Raw genomic sequence first — 18,064 nt, 5'->3', positions numbered from 1 at the left:
AGGCCATGAGCTCATGTGTCGGTTAGCACCTACATTCCCGACATTTATCCGGTCATGAGTTCATGATATATAATTTATAATTTTCCGTTCAAATAAATGCGCATATAATTATTAGCAGCTCTATTGAGACAGCCTCTGCTTTCTACTCGCAGGAAATTGGGAACAGATTATCTCTTATCTCTTGGGTTGCATTTAAGCAACAAATAAGCAAACAATATCTCTTACGTTGCCTCAAGCAACAAACAAACATCTCTTGTCAAGCAACATTGGGTTGCTTTAAGCAACAGATAAATAAATATTATCTCTTGGGTTGCATTTAAGCAACAAATAAGCAAACAATATCTCTTACGTTGCCTCAAGCAACAAACAAACATCTCTTGGGTTGCTTCAAGCAACAAACAAATAAACAAATATCTCTTGGGTTGCCTCAAGCAACAGATAATCATACAATAAGTACTTTACTCTTTCCTTTTTCTTTCATAATTGCAAGTACGCAAGCGGGACAAGACCCACGCCCTTGTCAACAATCTCGTATACCAAATATTCTTTTCTTAAAAGAATCATTAAAGTTATTATCATTAAATAAGCCTTAAATATTGATTTTGATTAAGTCCTTATACTTTTATAAAAATTTGGACATAATCTCCTTTAAAAATAAGACTTAGCCACCCTTACGGGTTCCTTCTTTCTTAACATTTCATCAGCCTCTTTCAGCAGTTGCCACAACAATATATATTCTCAAAAACATTTGATAATAGTATAGAAAATCTATTTCTTAAATTCCATATCCAAAATAATTGCCAACACAACCTGGCAACCTGATTTCCATTTTGTTTTTAAAATTACAAATGAATTCAGAATCACGCAAACTTTATATCCATACGACCATCTCAGATTAAGCTTTCTATTAAATCAAAAATCATAATTTTTCACTGACTCTAGCTTCGGGAATATAAGCAAAATCGTGATTGTTCTGCAGTGTTTTAAAACCAGAAGACAGCAGCAGCATACAACCTTCGAAATTTCATATAAAATCCAAATTAAATCCAACCACCTTGAAAATTAATATGGTTAAACATAACTTATTCAAATTTCTTTCTCAATTAGTCCCAGGGTCATACCATTTTTAATAAAGGAGTTACGTAGCTTGGAAGTTAGGTAATTTTCTGCAGGAATTCTGTTTTACAAATCATTGAACACAACCTCTTCCAAGTCCCATAACTCACTTATTAAAACATGGAAAACCCTGAAATTTGAATCATATATACTAAACATACTCAACTTTCACCTCCAATTGGTTTCATCTCAATATCATTCCAGAATTAAAAATTATAAAGTCTCAAAGTGACTGACTTAGAAAACAAAACCTGATTTTTACTGCATAATACATCTTACTTTAAAAATCTAAATATTTGAAACCACAACTCTAAAAATTCTAAATTTTTATGAAATTAAAGTATTAGGACCAGAGTTTCATTTAATATTGGTTCCATTTCAAAATTCAAACTGAAGAATTTCCAATAAAGTAAACAAGTTGCTGCTGTGTTAAACATTCTGCAGAAAAACCAGATTTGACATCCATAATTCGAAAATTCACCATAAATCATAAACTTAATGAAAAAGTATCAAATTCACCAGTCCAGCTTCCTATATCCCCAAGCTAAATCCAGACTTGGTCCCACGCAATTCCGATCATCATAGAATTAGTTATAGATTTTCAAAGTTTCCAGCTTCGTTTGAAAGCAATGCAGAAAATCAAGTTTTACATTTTAACTCTGAAAAATCATAACTAGTTCTATCGTCAATTCAAACTTCTCAAAATTGAATTCCAATAACAACTTTTATCATAGTTTACTCAGCCTTTACTCTCATATCATTTCGATCATTATTGAATAACTGATTCACTTCCAAAGTTGTCTTAGTTTCAAAAATCAGATTTTCAGCAATTAGTTCAGTATTTCAAGATTCAGTCTTCCAATTATTCCTTAAACCCAATTTCAATTAATCACTAACTAAGTCCGTTACAGTAAACCAACTCAACAGCAACAATTTCAATTTGATCCATCAAAGTACAGAAATCACAATAATCTCTCATCAAACAATTCATAATTCAATTTCACAAAAATCAACGAATTCAACCAAAGTCCCAATCAAAATCTCAATCATTCCAACCATAATTTCAGCCACAATTCAACATTCATATAATTAATCAATTACTCACAGCTATTAAATCTATTTGCAGTTATTCAATAAACCTTGTAGGCATTCTTAAATTAAAATCGTTTTAAACCCCCTACATCGATGTCGCAATTGCAGAATTTGAACACAACTGCCCCCGTTTCGTTTCTAATTTACAGCAGTGACAACAATCCTAATGCAATCAAGGACACCGCGTCAACTGGAACAGCAACAGCTTTAATTTCGCGGCAATGATGATGGTTGCAGCAGAACAAGAATTTGAATCTAATGTAGTCAAGGGCAGAAAATAGCCCTGGGAATTGACGACAAAGTAAAAACTAAAATTGAATTAAAACAAGAATATAACAGCTATAACAATGCCAAAACAGAGCGTGCAAATGGACAAGTCCCAAAGAAAAGATTAGACTAGTACCAAGATAATAGAATCAGAACCAGCAACAGCCCGGCGTTGGCTTCCGGCAGCGGCAACACCTTCGCCAGTGGCTCCAATTGGGACAAACTCCAGCAAACATCATATAACCAAGGACATCAGAGGCAGATACAGGGTATTTACAGAGCAATAAAGGTTCAGAGATGGTAGTTCTCATGGCTAGGGTTTAACTGACTCACCATTAATCATGGCGGCAACCAGAGATTCCGGCGGCGGCGGCGGTGGTGAAGAGACGTGGCGTTGATGACAGAAGACTTCTCCTTCCTCCTCTGTTCGCGATACACGACGGTGGCAAAGTATCCCGTCACGGTCTTCCCCTCTCGCTCTCCTCGGGCGCGCTTGCCTTCTCTTCCTCCGCGAACAGCGACAGTGAGACGGCCAGGGTGCAACGGTGCAGACGACGCGTGCTCGCAGCAGCGGCTCCCCCTACGGCCAGCCCGCGACGACTCTCCCTCTTCCTTCTTGCGCGATATTCTCCTTCGAAGCCCGTTTCGATCTTTCTCTTCCTCAGCTCAATTCGGCAACTTCGTGGTGACAGTGATGGCAGGATGCGACGGCGACGGTGGTACCGGGCCGGCGATGCTCTTCTTCCCTTCCGCCGGCGCTATCTCTTCCTCCGATCTCCTCTCTGCGCGTGTGTGTGTTTGTTACGTTAAGGAAGGGTAAGGCTGTGGCTGTGTGGTGAGGGAAGCTAGGGTTAGGGTTTCCCAATTAATTTGGGAATTAGGGTTTGAAATTAAGATTTTATAAAAGAATATAGATAGATATGAATAGATATTTTGATAAAATTGAAAGGTAGAGTAATTTTAAAACTAAATATACTCTCTTAAAAATATTTAAGAACATTATTTATCAACATATTGCTAAGTTGAATTGATTATTTTTAATTTAAATTATAAAATAAGCATATTAATCACATTTTTATAAAATATAGTTTAAACTCAATACTTACAATTCTTTCTTATTTTTCAATTACTAAAATTGTACAAAATATTCCATTATAATAAAATTACTTAAGAATATTAATTGATTCAAAATAAAACTATCTCCGAATCTATTTAATTAGTTCTATTAAAATAATTTCTAAAATTATAAAGTTTAAACTTAATAAGATAAACTCACAATTTATTCATATTTAGGTTTCCAAAAACGCGGGATGTTACATTTGCTCTCTTAGTTCTTCTTGTTAATTTCTTCTATTTTACTACTTTCATGTCTATGAGCACCTTGTTGATTTTGATTTTCTTTAATGCAATTTCGTGTTTTATGTTCCTTTATTGTTTAATTACTTTGTTATTGTTATTTTCTTACATTTGGTAGTGTTAAATTTTATATTTCTTGTTTTATTATACTTTCCTTTTATGCCTTCCAAGTGTTTGATAAAATGCTTGGTTGGATTTTAGAGTAGATTTTTTCCTCTTGGCTTGAGTTGAGTAATGGGAGACTCTTGAGTTATCAAACTCTTTTGTTGATTAGTAATTGGAAGTTGCTAGTTGACTTGAATGCCACTAAAGCTAGTCTTTCACTATGATTTAACTAGGACTTGTGTACTGAAGTTGATATCCACTTGACTTACCTTCATAGTTAGAGGTTGACTAAGTGGAGCAATAAACAATTCTTGTCACAATTGATGAGGATAATAAGGATATGACTTCTAGTTCTCATTCCTTGCCAAGAGCCTTCTTAGTTGTTAGTTTATCTCTTTTGCAATTTACATTCCTTGTTCCTTATTTCAAAAACCCCAAAATATTCCTTCATAGCCAATAATTGAGCACTTCATTGCAATTCCTAGGGAGAACGACCCGGGATTAATACACTCAGATATTTCATTGGGGTTGAACTAGTGACAACCATATTAAATTTCGATGTGAGGATTCATTGTTGGTTTAGAACTATACTTGCAACGTAACCATTTTTTGTGAAAATTCTTTACCGACATAAAATCCCAAATCAAATTTTGGCGCCGTTGCCAGGGAATTGCAATGGTGTTATGTTATTGGCTATTGTGAATATGTTCATATTGTGAATATTTAGCTTTTTGGTTATTTCTAGGACTTGTTAGTAATTAGGAGTTTACTTTTTCTTTGCCATTTTGAGATTTTTGTTTTGATTTCCTCTTTTCCATATGAATTCTCATCCTTGTGGTTTTGGATATGGTTATGACTATGTTGTAGGTGATGAAAAATTTAATGATGGCTAATATTATGGGAAAGATGAATTCTTGAGAAGGGAGCCACATCCATATGAGCAATTGTAACAACCCTGATTTTCGAGTACGTGAGATCTTTTCTGAAAGTACGGATTTCTCCGGAAGATCAATAAAGAGAACACCTCTGATGTATCATCAAGCATCTCAAGCCTCATTGTCATTATGTCATCTTTAAGCTAGAACCTCTTTTGCGGCCAGCTCAACAATGCAATCGCGAAAAACCTAGTTTTTGAACTGTATTGGTTAGGAGTTTTGATTCTGGTTTTTGTAAATAGTCTCAGTTTGATGAACCGGACTCGATTCAAGATAAAAGAGATATAATAGTATAATATCATCATTATATGAGTATTTGAAGCGTCTTGAATGATATTATAAGGTTACCTGGTCAATTTTAGTTAAAAACAGAAAATTGGTTTAACCGGGTTCATAGTTTATTAGTGCAGCTTAGCACCAGCACTCTCTGATGACTTTAGCAATGCTAAGGCCTCTTCGTACATGTTCTATTCTCATAATAAATATGTTACTAGTGTCATTTATGCTAGTGTTCCGATACATCTAGTTTTAGTAGTTATACACCTGAGATATTTTAATATTATTTTAATCCACCTCCAAACCAACCAATCACAACTCACCCTACACCCCAAAAACCCCAAGGCTGGTTCATTTTCACTTTGTGGACAAAATTTCCAAGAAAGAAAAAGAAAGAAAAGTTCTTAGTTCCAAATCTTCAAAGTTTGATTTCTGCTGAACTAAAACTCAAATCAAAATTCTAATTGGACCAAAATGATCCACTCTTCTTTCTCTACATGATCATATGACTTATCATGTCTGGAATTAAGGTGAGTTGGCTACACCATCTCCCTTTTGCTTTGGTTTCAAGGAAACATGCTTAAACATGTGTTTTCTTGATGTTCTTCCTTAGGAATCATGCTTAACTTGACATGAGGGGCAAGAAATGCCTTCCTAACGTGATGAGTGCGATTTGGTCAGTTGAGGGTTTTTGAATTTAAAGTTGTTCTTGATGTGATTTAGGAGTAAAAATTGCTTAAGGACCACCTGAAAGTATAACCGAATTTGGAGCAACAAAACCAGGTAGGGTTTGACAAAATTAATCTTGATTGATTTGTTTTTGAGTTATATGATTATGATATGGTTTGGCTGTGCTTGAAATTGATGGTTTATATGAGTGATTCTTGTTGAAATTTTGGTGAAAATTTGATGAAATTTGATGATATTCAACTTTGAACTTATGTTCTTCATGGCTGCTGTAAAAACGAAACCCTAGGCTCTAAATTGGGGTTCAATTATTGTTAAAATCATGAAGAAAAGATGGGGTTTTAGTGGCTGGAAATTTATTTTGAACTATGGTAAAAATCGGTTGCTGAAAAGATTGAAAAATGGGTAAAAACAGAGAAAGAATCTGAAGAATTTGCGAAGAATATGAAGAACACTTTGAGTGTGATGAAGAACATGGAAGAACAGGCCTTAGATCTTGAAAAGGGCAAGGAAGTAAAATTTATGGTGTTTGGGAGTTATTTGGTAATTTCTGAAAGTTAGGGTGGTTAAAGTAGAAATATTAAAAGTTANAATAAAATAATAAATAATAATAAAATATTAAATAATAATATTTAATTAAAAATAATATTTTAATAAAAATAATAAAATAATACGAAAAAGGCAATTTTCCGTAAAAACTTTAGAAAGACAACTTTAAGCGCAGAATCTCATAATTACCTTCATAAAACACTTAGGGAGTGGTAATAACATATTAGTGAGGCAAAGATAAATGAAAGATAAAAAGTTAAAGAAAAGATAAAAACCAAAGAATAGTCTGTAAAGTTTTAATGACAGAAAAACAGATAGATATCAGTGAACGAATTAGGGCAACATAGTTAGTCATTGAGTTGCGACTAGAGTTAGGTATTATATGAAAAGTTAAACTGTTTTGGTATAGACTTAATGAACTTATACTTGGTGTAATGGCCCAACTTCCAGCATGTCATGATCATACTAAAAGTTGAACGTTACCAACTTGTTTTTCCAACTTAAGTAATATTTAATAAATATAAGCCTGTTCGTTGTTAACACCTCGTGAGGTTCGAGTAATTTTTTTTTTAAAACAATAGTAGTTTAGAGTCGCATACATATAGTATAACAATGAAACATGAGTACAGACATTCAAAGAATAGTAGAAGGTAATACATAGAATATCACACCATAATATACATCATAATATAGAAGCAGCTCAGTTATACCAGTAAGGAATTATAACACAGCATCCTTCGGTTAGTGACTCATATAATATATACACATATATACATAAGACATCTCGGGGCCTGGCCTGTCCAAAAGCCCCTAAGCTGGCACCCAGGCTAGGCTAACTCTATGACATGCCTATTCCCTCTAAGCATGCTAGTACAAGTGAGGGAGACACTCTAAGGTACCGTGGTTAGAGTGGACGCCTCAAAGGTCTCCTCGTCTGCAATCCAAAAGCCCCTCACAGAAAACCATTGGGTAGGTGATGATGCCTCCTCGCTGGTGCCCCATCTGGCTCATTGCTTCCAGAAGAGATATCCTCGATCTCAGGGTCACCTACTATATAATTACGTACACAAGGTGCCGCACAACGGATGTAATACTCGCAGTTGCGCACTGGGTCATCATGGATGTACGGATGATTAATCTCGTAGGGCAGGACACCCGTGTCCATCTGAAGAGGTGTAAGGGGTAAGAACTGGGGAGTTCTTAGTAAGGTCGGGATTTTTAGTTAGGTCCATTTATAATGTCCGTTTACAAGTTTCTAAATCCCTTGAAAATCAATGGTTTAATAATCAAATATTCAAAACCTTTTTAAAAGAAAGCAGTTAAATAACCAGAAATCCAAACCCCTTTTCCAAATATAAGAATCTTAAAGGTTTCCTAATAGTATGAATGATCAACTTGTCCCAAGCATAGGTTCAATTAAGTCTATGCTGTAAGAGTTTGATTTCTCATACTTTACTAGACCATAAACATAAAAGAAGTTACCTACGCGGTATAAATGATCATCCTGTTCCAAGCATAGGTTCATTAAGTCTATGCTGAACCAGTCAGATACTTTATACAGAACTAAACCTCAAACATACCAGCCATGGCCTCAGGCCCAAACAACTCAATAAACATCCAATCACCACAATCCAAGTAATGAGGTTCAAACACAATGAAGAGCAGTTACGTCAAGTATAGCAGTTAGCAATTAAACAGAGTTGTTCACATAGGCAAACCAATTAAAATATGCACAAACAAGTATGATGCATGTCTGGTCCTACTGCAGGTAATGAGCTCTTTTGTCGGTTTCGACCCGCACCTGACGCAATCCGACCCTCCAGGTTAGATAAGGCCTTCCCAGAACTTAATCCTAGATTTAAGTATCGCATACCTTCTACCAAGTACTCTTGACTTGCAGGGCTGGTATTTACTCAAATCTCAATATACCGTAGGTATGCGAATCAGGCCTCTACCAAACATTCAGCTTGCAGGGCTGGTACTTCTGTACCGTAGCCTGTCTGGGAAGCAACATCACAATACGGGCGTGCCCGCATAATATTCACAAGCATCACCCGAAGGCTCATAAGTCACATATAACCATACTTTTCATCACTTAGCAATCATCTTCATCATCTTTCCACAATCATAAATCAAGCATCACAACATCACAGTGAGCTCACTTCACAATTCTCTGCTTACTCTGTAAGGTCAAGCGCACTGCCATACAACGCTTAACTCCTTTTCTTTCTAACATGTATGAAAGTTTTAATTGCATTTTGATCCCTGAACTTTTTGGAATTTGCATTTTAACCCCTTAACTTTTAATATTTGCACTTTGGCCCCTTAACTTATTATTAATTAACTTTCAACCCCAAAATTTTTAATAATTATAATTTGACCCCAAAATTATCAAAACCAACATTTTTCTTGTCCTTCAAAAACTAAAAACATTTTCCCAAAAGTTCATCAGATTTCAGCTTGATTTTCAACCAGTTTTTCAATCTTTTTGATAACCGATTTTTACCTGATTTTGACCAAAACAAAGAGAAACGTTTCAGCCATCAAATACATATCAAAGATGCATCAAATATCATGAATTTCATGGCTGGAAAGCCACGTTTTCCAGCAGCAACAATAGCAACTTCACAACCATCAATAACTTGATTTTCAAGGATTAAACAACAAGATTTCATGATCAAACCACCACACAAATACTCAAAATCAAGCCTCAAGCAACAAGATCTGATTTAACACTTTAAGAACACAACCAATTATTGATTAATTTATCAAACCTTACCTCCTTTACAGCTTCCAAAAGCACTTTTACGCCTATTTTAACATCAATAACAACTTTAGAACCATATGAACCATGAAGGCTGAAGCTTCATGATGATGAAAATAAGGTTTTTCTCACCTCAAGAGAGCTAGAAATCACATTTTATTAGAGCCTATGGTGATTGAACAAGAGATCCTAAGAGAAAACATGGAGAAAACATCATCAGCTTGAGTTTCCACCATGGCTGAAACTTCAAGGAGGAGGAGCAGCCATCATGCCTTGATTTAGTCCATTAAAATTGATATAGAAATGAAGAGGAGGAAGAGGTGATCATTTTGGTCGGATTAGATTTTTGATAGGGTTTTAGTTTGAGAAAGAACGAAGAAAGAATCTTCAAGCTTTCATGGAAGTTCTCTTGGTTTCTCTCATGGAATTTTTGAATTTCGGCTTGTCTTGGAAGAAAAGGTGATGTTAATGATGAGTCTTGGGACCCATGGGGTTAGGATAAGCATTATCCTAAAGTTTGGTGTAAAAATATCTCAAGAAAAGATAATTACTGAAGCTAGATGTATTAGAATACAAGCGTTTCTTACTTTTCCCTTAAGAAACCTTTTCTTGAGAGCAAGAAAGGAATCATGTGGTTGCTAACTCTGGGAGAGCCACGTGTCACAGGGTGCTGATTCATGAGAGTTTAATAATAAAATATCATTCTGAAGATAATTACAAAAATTTGATACATCAGATTATACTACTTAAGTATAAGCATGAGCATTACTAGTATAAATGATACTAGTAACATAATAATCATGAGAATAAAAGATATATGATGAAGCATTAGCATTGCTAAGTTCATCTAAGAATGCCGGTATTACCCATTACCGGTAGATTTCTAGCTTAGTTATTATATTACTAAACACAGATCAACATTAACCACATTAGAGAAAATAATAACATAATATTCCAAGTAAAATAATAATATATGAGTATTATATTAGTATATTTTTTCTCTCAAAATTTGAGACCGGCTCATCACATAGAGACTAACCACGGAAATCAGAATTTTGAAATTCGGACCCGAAGTGGTTCAAAAATGCAACTTTTCGCGACGTGCCTGCTTAGAGTAGGAGAGGTGTCTGGTGCAGTCAAGTTGCTGATTCAGCAGCTTGATGACATAGCACCTGTGCAGTGGAGGTGCTTATATGCACTAAAATTACTAAAAATTCCATAAAATCTCCATTTGATCCCGAAAAAATGTCGTTTCTTTTGGGCTAAAGGCTAGGCCGTTACATTCTACCCTCCTAAAAGAAAATTTTGTCCTCAAAATTTCAATTACCTCTAAAGAAAAATGGATAGTCTTTCCTCATCTTGTCTTCTAGTTCCCATTTGTACTCTTCAATACTAGTTTGTTCCCACACCACCTTAACCAATGGTACTGTTTTCCCTTTCAGTTGTTTGTCACTTCGTTCCACAATTCTGGCTAGTAAAGTTTTATATGTTAAGTCAGCTCGTAGTTGTGCTGTCTTTGGTTGTAAAATGTGGCTTTTGTAGGGATTATATTTCTTGAATTGTGAAACATGGAAAACATCGTGAAGGTTTGACAAATAAGGAGTAAGGGCTTTTTGGTATGCTACTGGACTGACTCTTTTAAGAATTTGAAAATGACCTTAGTATCGTGGACTCAATTTCTTAGTTCTAAGAGCTCTACCTATTCCAATTGTAGGTGTCATTCTTAAGAAAATATGGTCACCGTCACTAAACTCTAAAGGCCTATGCCTAATATCTGCATAGCTCTTCTGTCGACTTTGAGCAGTTTGAATCTTCTCTCGAATGTGCTTAATCCATTCAACAGTCTCTTGTACTAATTTTGGCTCCAAAATCTTACCTTCATCCTTGTCATATCAGCATAACGGTGATTAAAACTTTCTCCCATATAGGGTTTCATACGGTGCTATTCCGATACTTTGTTGATAACTATTGTTATAAGCAAACTCAACAAATGACAAATATTTGTCCCAGTTACCTTGTTGATCTTTCACCCAAGATTTCAACATATCTTCCAAAGTACAAATTGTTCGTTCTATCTACTCATCAATCTGTATGTGTTATGTTTTACTAAAATGCAACTTTGTCTCTCTTATTCCTAGTTTTAAACTTTCAAAGGCTGAGATCATTTCTTCTTCCTTCATCATCATCCAGGATATGCCCAGATTCTTCTGACTTAAATCATCTGTGTCTACTTTTTCCTTTCCAGAATGGTAACCTAACTTAAAGTCATAATCTTTCAAGAATTTATCCGTCGCCTCTATCTCATATTAAGGTCTTTCTGATCAAAGATATACTTCAGACTCCTATGATCGGAGAAAACTTTCAATTGAGCTCCATGCAAATAGTGTCTCCAGATCTTGAGTACAAAAACCACTGCCACGAATTCTAGATTATGTGTCGGATAATTCTTTTCATGAGGTCTCAGCTGTCTCAAAGCATATGCCACTATATTCCTATGCTGCATCAATACGCATCCAAATCTCTTAAAAGAAGCATTATACTACACCTCAAAAGATTCCTGTGGGTCTGGTAACCCCAAAACTAACGCCGTCATCAACTTTTCCTTTAAAGTTTCAAAACTTTCTTTACACTCTTTTATCCATTCAAATGGAACTTCCTTCCTTATGAGGTAAGTCAAGGGTAAAGCTATTGATGAGCGGATATTTTATACGCTTTTTGAGGGTAATTTCATGTAGTTTTTAGTATGTTTTAGTTAGTTTTTAGTATTTTTTTATTATTTTCTAGGCAAAATTCATATTTCTGGACTTTACTATGAGCTTGTGTGTTTTTCTATGATTTCAGGTATTTTCTGGCTGAAATTGAGGGAGCTGAGCAAAAATCTGATTCAGGCTGAAAAAGGACTGCAGATGCTGTTGGATTCTGACCTCCCTGCACTCAAAATGGATTTTCTAGAGCTAAAAGAGTCCAAATGGCGTGCTCTCAACTGCGTTGGAAAGTAGACATCCAGGGCTTTCCAGCAATATATAATAGTTTATACTTTTCTCAATGATAAACGACGTAAACTGGCGTTCAACGCCAGTTCCATGTTGCATTCTAGCGTTAAACGCCAGAAACAGGTTACAAGTTGGAGTTAAACGCCAGAAATAGATTACAACCTGGCGTTTAACTCTGGAAATAGCCTAGGCACGTGTAAAGCTCAAGTCTCAACCCCAGCACACACCAAGGGGGCCCCAGAAGTGGATTTCTGCACTATCTATCTTAGTTTACTCATTTTCTGTAAACCTAGGTTACGAGTTTAGTATTTAAACAGCTTTTAGAGATTCAGTTTGTACCTCATGACATTTTTAGATCTGAACTTTGTACTCTTTGATGGCATGAGTCTCTAAACTCCATTGTTGGGGGTGAGGAGCTCTGCTGTGTCTCGATGAATTAATGCAATTATTTCTGTTTTCTATTCAAACACGCTTGTTTCTATCTAAGATGTTCATTCGCACTTCAATATGATGAATGTGATGATCCGTGACACTCATCACCATTCTCAATCTATGAATGCGTGCCTGACAACCACTCCCGTTCTACCTTCGATTGAATGAGTATCTCTTGGATTCCTTAATCAGAATCTTTGTGGTATAAGCTAGAATCCATTGGCAGCATTCTTGAGAATCCGGAAAGTCTAAACCTTGTCTGTGGTATTCCGAGTAGGATCCAGGGATTGAATGACTGTGATGAGCTTCAAACTCACAAGGGTTGGGCGTAGTGACAGACGCAAAAGGATCACTGGATCCTATTCCAGCATGAGTGAGAACCGACAGATGATTAGCCGTGCGGTGACAGCGCACATGTACCATTTTCACTGAGGGGACGGATGGTAGCCATTGACAACGGTGATCCACCAACACACAGCTTGCCATAGGAGGAACCTTGCGTGTGTGAAGAAGAAGACAGGAGGAAAGCAGAGATTCAGAAGACAAAGCATCTCCAAAACTCCAACATATTCTCCATTACTACATAACAAGTATTTATTTCATGTTTCTTTATTTTTCGCAATTCAAACTAATAATCATAATTAATCTCCTGACTAAGATTTACAAGGTAACCATAGATTGCTTCAAACCAACAATCTCCATGGGATCGACCCTTACTCACGTAAGGTATTACTTGGACGACCCAGTGCACTTGCTGGTTAGTTGTGCGGAGTTGTGAAAAGTGTGAATCACAATTTTGTGCACCATGTTTTTGACGCCGTTGCCGGGGATTGTTCGAGTTTGGATAACTAACGCTTTACTTTGTTGCTTAGATTAGGAAAAATTTTTCTTTTTTTGGTTTAGAGTCTTCTATTATTGTTTTTGGTTGAATTTTTTTTTAAATCCTTATATTCTCTTTTTAAATGTTTTCGAAAATTTTTACAAGCTAAAAATTGAGTTTTTCTGTTTGAGTTTAGTTTCACATTTTAAGTTTGGTGTCAATTGCATGTTTTTATTTTCTTTTAAATTTTCGAATTTGTGTTCATTGTTCTTTCTTAATCTTCAAGTTATTCTTGTTTATTTTCCTTGTTTGATCTTTAGTTTTTCTTGTTCTGTGTCTTTTCTTGTTTTTCTTGTGCTTTTTCAAAATATCAGTTTTCAAAAAAAATCTTTATTTATTAAATACCTTATTAAAACACGTTAAAAGCTCAATTGGCTAGAGCGTTGTGCTTATGTTCTTGGTAATTGGCTATCTTCTTTTTAAAATTTCTTCAAAAATAATTTTTCTTTGAATAAATCTTGTGCCAAACTTTAAGTTTGGTGTTTTATTGTTGGTTTTTCTTTAGTTTTCGAAAATTTTATTTTGGTTTTCTAAAAATTTTAAGTTTAGTGTTCTATCTTCATGTTCTTGTTGTTCTTGTGAGTCTTCAAGGTGTTCTTAAGTCTTCCTTGTGTTTTGATCTTAAAATTTTTAAGTTTGGTGTTCCTTGGTGTTTTCCCTCCAAAATTTTCAAAAATAAGGAGCACTGGATCTAAAAATTTTATGTTTTGTGTCTTTTTATTGGTTTTCTCTTTTCTCATTGAATTCAAAAATATCTTTTTCCTTTATTCTAATTGATTTTTCGAAAATCACCTTTAAAAATTCATATTTTTATTTTAAAAATCATATATTTTCAAAATTCAAAATCTTATTCAAAAATCATATTCAAAAATTTGCAAATCTTTTCAATTAACTAGTTAATTCAACATTCAAATTTCTTTTTATTTTCTTTCCCTTTTAATTTTCGAAATCTATACTTTATTTTCTAATTATTTTACTTTATTTTATTTCATTTTTTTGGATATTTTTAATTAAATAAAACAAAAAAAATATATTTTACTTGTAATTCACATCATCTCCCTTTCTCCGTCATGGATCTAAGTGGAAATGAACAGTCCAGAAGGACTCTGGGGTCATATGCTAACCCTACTACTGCTGCATATGGGAGTAGTATCTATATACCCTCCATCAAAGCAGGCAGTTTTGAGCTAAATCCTCAGCTCATTGTCTTGGTGCAGTAAAACTGCCAGTATTTCGGTCTTCCACAGGAAGAACCTACTGAGTTTCTGGCATAATTCTTGCAAATTGCTGACACAGTACGTGACAAGGAGGTAGATTAGGATGTATACAGACTGTTATTGTTTCCGTTTACTGTAAAAGATCAAGCTAAAAGGTGGTTAAATAACCAACCCACAGCAAGCATAAGGACATGGAAACAGTTATCAGACAAATTTCTAAATCAATATTTCCCTCCAAAAAGGATAACACAGCTAAGGTTGGATATCCAAGGCTTTAAACAAGAGGATGATGAATCCCTTTATAATGCCTGGGAAAGGTACAGAGGGATGCTAAGGAAATGCCCCTCTGAAATATTTTCAGAGTGGGTGCAGTTAGACATCTTCTACTATGGGCTTACAGAAGGAGCTCAAATGTCGCTAGACCACTCAGCTGGTGGATCTATACACATTAGGAAAACTATTGAAGTGGCTCAAGAGCTTATTGATATAGTTGCCAGAAGCCAGCATCTGTACATAAGTAATGGGTCCTCCATAAAAGAAGAAGCCAAAGCAGTATCTACTGAACTTGGTCCTCCAGAACAAGTTGCTGAACTTAATCAACAATTGTGCTTTCTAACAAAACAGCTAGCAAAATTCAAGGAGATGCTACAAGACCTTAAAAATGCTAATAAAAATATGGAGGCATAATTGAATCAGACAAAACAGTAGTTATCAAAGCAGATAACAGAAGAAAGCCAGGCAGTTCAATTAAGAAGTGGGAAAACATTAAATACCTCGCTTCAGAACAGCAGAAAGCCAAGGAAAGAACAACTGATAGAGGATGAGCAAAATATCATCCAAAATCCCTCTGAGGACAGTAAGAGCCCAGAGAAGAATGATTCTGGCGCTCAAACGCCAGAAAAGGATGGAGAGCTGGCGTTAAACGCCTAACCCATGCTCAGTTCTGGTGTTTAAATGCCACAAACAAACAAGGAGCTGGCGCTAGACGCCCAAAGGAAGCTTAGTTCTAGCGTTCAAACGCCAGGAACAGGTAAGGAGTTGGCGTCCAATGCCAATCCAGCTTCCACCTCTTGCATTCAAATGCCAGTGAGGGATCAGACACACACAAGTGCTGATAACAACCCCTCTAAAAAGGCCTCTTCAACCACCTTTGTAGGAAATAAACCTGCAACAACCAAGGTTGAAGAATACAAAGCAAAAATGCCTTATCCTCAAAAACTCTACCAAGAGGAGTAGGATAGGCAATTTGCTCGCTTTGCAGACTATCTCAGGACTCTTGAAATAAAGATTCCATTTGCAGAGGCACTTGAGCAAATACCTTCTTATGCTAAGTTCATGAAAGAGATCTTGAGTCATAAGAAGGATTGAAGAGAAACTGAAAGAGTTCTCCTCACTGAAGAATGCAGTGCAGTCATCCTAAAAAGCTTCCCAGAAAAGCTTAAAGATCCTGGGAGCTTCATGATACCATGCACATTAGAGGGTAATTGCACCAAGACAGCTTTATGTGATCATGGGGCGAGTATCAATCTAATACCTGCATCCACTATCAGAAAGCTTGGTTTAACTAAAGAAGTCAAACCAACCCGGATATGTCTCCAACTTACTGATGGCTCCATTAAATACCCATCAGGCGTGATTGAAGACATGATTGTCAGTGTTGGGCCATTCACCTTCCCCACTGACTTTGTAGTGTTGGAAATAGAGGAGCACAAGAGTGCTACTCTGATTTTAGGAACTCTCATTGATGTCCAAAAGGGGGAAGTAACCCTGAGAGTCAATGAGGATGAGTTTAAGTTGAATGCTGTCAAAGCCATGCAGCATCCAGACACACCAAAAGACTGCATGAAAGTTGATCTTATTGACTCTTTAGTAGAGGAGATCAACATGGCTGCGAGTCTCGAATCAGAGCTGGAAGACATCTTTAAAGATGTTCAGCCTAATCTGGAGGATTCAGAGGAATTGAAAGAGCCTCTGGAAACTGCTCAGGAAAAGGAAAAATCTCCTAAACCCGAGCTCAAACCATTACCACCATCCCTAAAATATGCATTTTTGGGAGAAGGTGACACTTTTCCAGTGATCATAAGCTCTGCTTTGAATTCACAAGAAGAGGAAGCACTACTTCAAGTGCTAAGGACACACAAGACAGCTCTTGGGTGGTCCATAAGTGACCTTAAGGGCATAAGCCCAGCTAGATGCATGCACAAGATCCTATTGGAGGATGATGCTAAGCCAGTGGTTCAACCACAAAGGCGGTTAAATCCAGCCATGAAGGAAGTAGTGCAGAAAGAGGTCACCAAGTTACTTGAGGCTGGGATTATTTATCCAATTTCTGATAGCCCCTGGGTGAGCCCTGTTCAAGTTGTCCCCAAAAAGGGAGGCATGACAGTGGTTCATAATGAAAAAAATGAACTAGTTCCTACAAGAACAGTTACAGGGTGGCGCATGTGTATTGACTACAGAAGGCTCAATACAGCCACCAGAAAGGATAATTTTTCTTTACCATTCATAGACCAGATGCTAGAGAGACTAGCAGGTCATGATTTTTACTGATTTTTGGATGGCTATCAAGTTATAACCAAATTGCAGTAGATCCCCAGGATCAAGAGAAAACTGCATTTACATGTCCATCTGGAGTATTTTCCTACAGAAGAATACCATTTGGGCTGTGTAATGCACCTGCAACCTTTCAGAGATGCATGCTCTCTATTTTCTCTGATATGGTGGAAAAATTTATGGAAGTCTTCATGGATGACTTCTCAGTATATGGAGACTCATTCAGCTCCTGTCTTGATCACCTGACACTAGTCCTGAAACGATGCCAAGAGACTAACCTGGTTTTGAACTAGGAAAAATGTCACTTTATGGTGACTGAAGGGATTGTCCTTGGGCATAAAATTTCAAACAAGGGGATAGAGGTGGATCAAGCTAAAGTGGAAGTAATTGAAAAATTACCACCACCTGCCAATGTTAAGGCAATCAGAAGCTTTCTGGGGCATGCAAGATTCTATAGGAGGTTTATAAAGGATTTTTCAAAAATCGTAAAACCTCTGAGCAATCTGCTAGCTGCTGACATGCCATTTGTGTTTGACACAGAGTGTCTGCAGGCGTTTGAAACTCTGAAAGCTAAGCTGGTCACAGCACCAGTTATTTTTGCACCAGAATGGACACTACCATTTGAATTGATGTGTGATGCCAGTGATCATGCCATTGGTGTAGTATTGGGGCAGAGGCATGACAAGCTTTTGCATGTCATTTATTATGCTAGTCGTGTTTTAAATGATGCCCAAAAAAATTACACAACCACAGAAAAAGAATTGCTTGCAGTAGTTTATGCCATTGACAAGTTTAGATCATACTTAGTAGGATCAAAAGTGATTGTGTACACTGACCATGCT

General features: G+C 36.2%; 1 long non-coding RNA gene across 1 annotated transcript in view; it reads left to right on the top strand.

Moving 5' to 3' along the window:
* LOC110264254 overlaps positions 1–3,330 on the top strand; it is a 19,930-nt gene extending 16,600 nt beyond the window's left edge. Inside the window, exon 3 of the long non-coding RNA XR_002350056.1 lies at positions 3,115–3,330. This is a non-coding gene — a long non-coding RNA (uncharacterized LOC110264254). The remainder of the gene's footprint in view (positions 1–3,114) is intronic.

This window comes from Arachis ipaensis, chromosome B07 (genome assembly GCF_000816755.2).
Source record: "Arachis ipaensis cultivar K30076 chromosome B07, Araip1.1, whole genome shotgun sequence".
In the NCBI taxonomy this organism is placed as follows: Eukaryota; Viridiplantae; Streptophyta; class Magnoliopsida; order Fabales; family Fabaceae; genus Arachis; species Arachis ipaensis.
The sequence above is the reverse complement of the archived record's forward strand: the minus strand, read 5'-3'. Positions and strand labels throughout refer to the sequence as shown.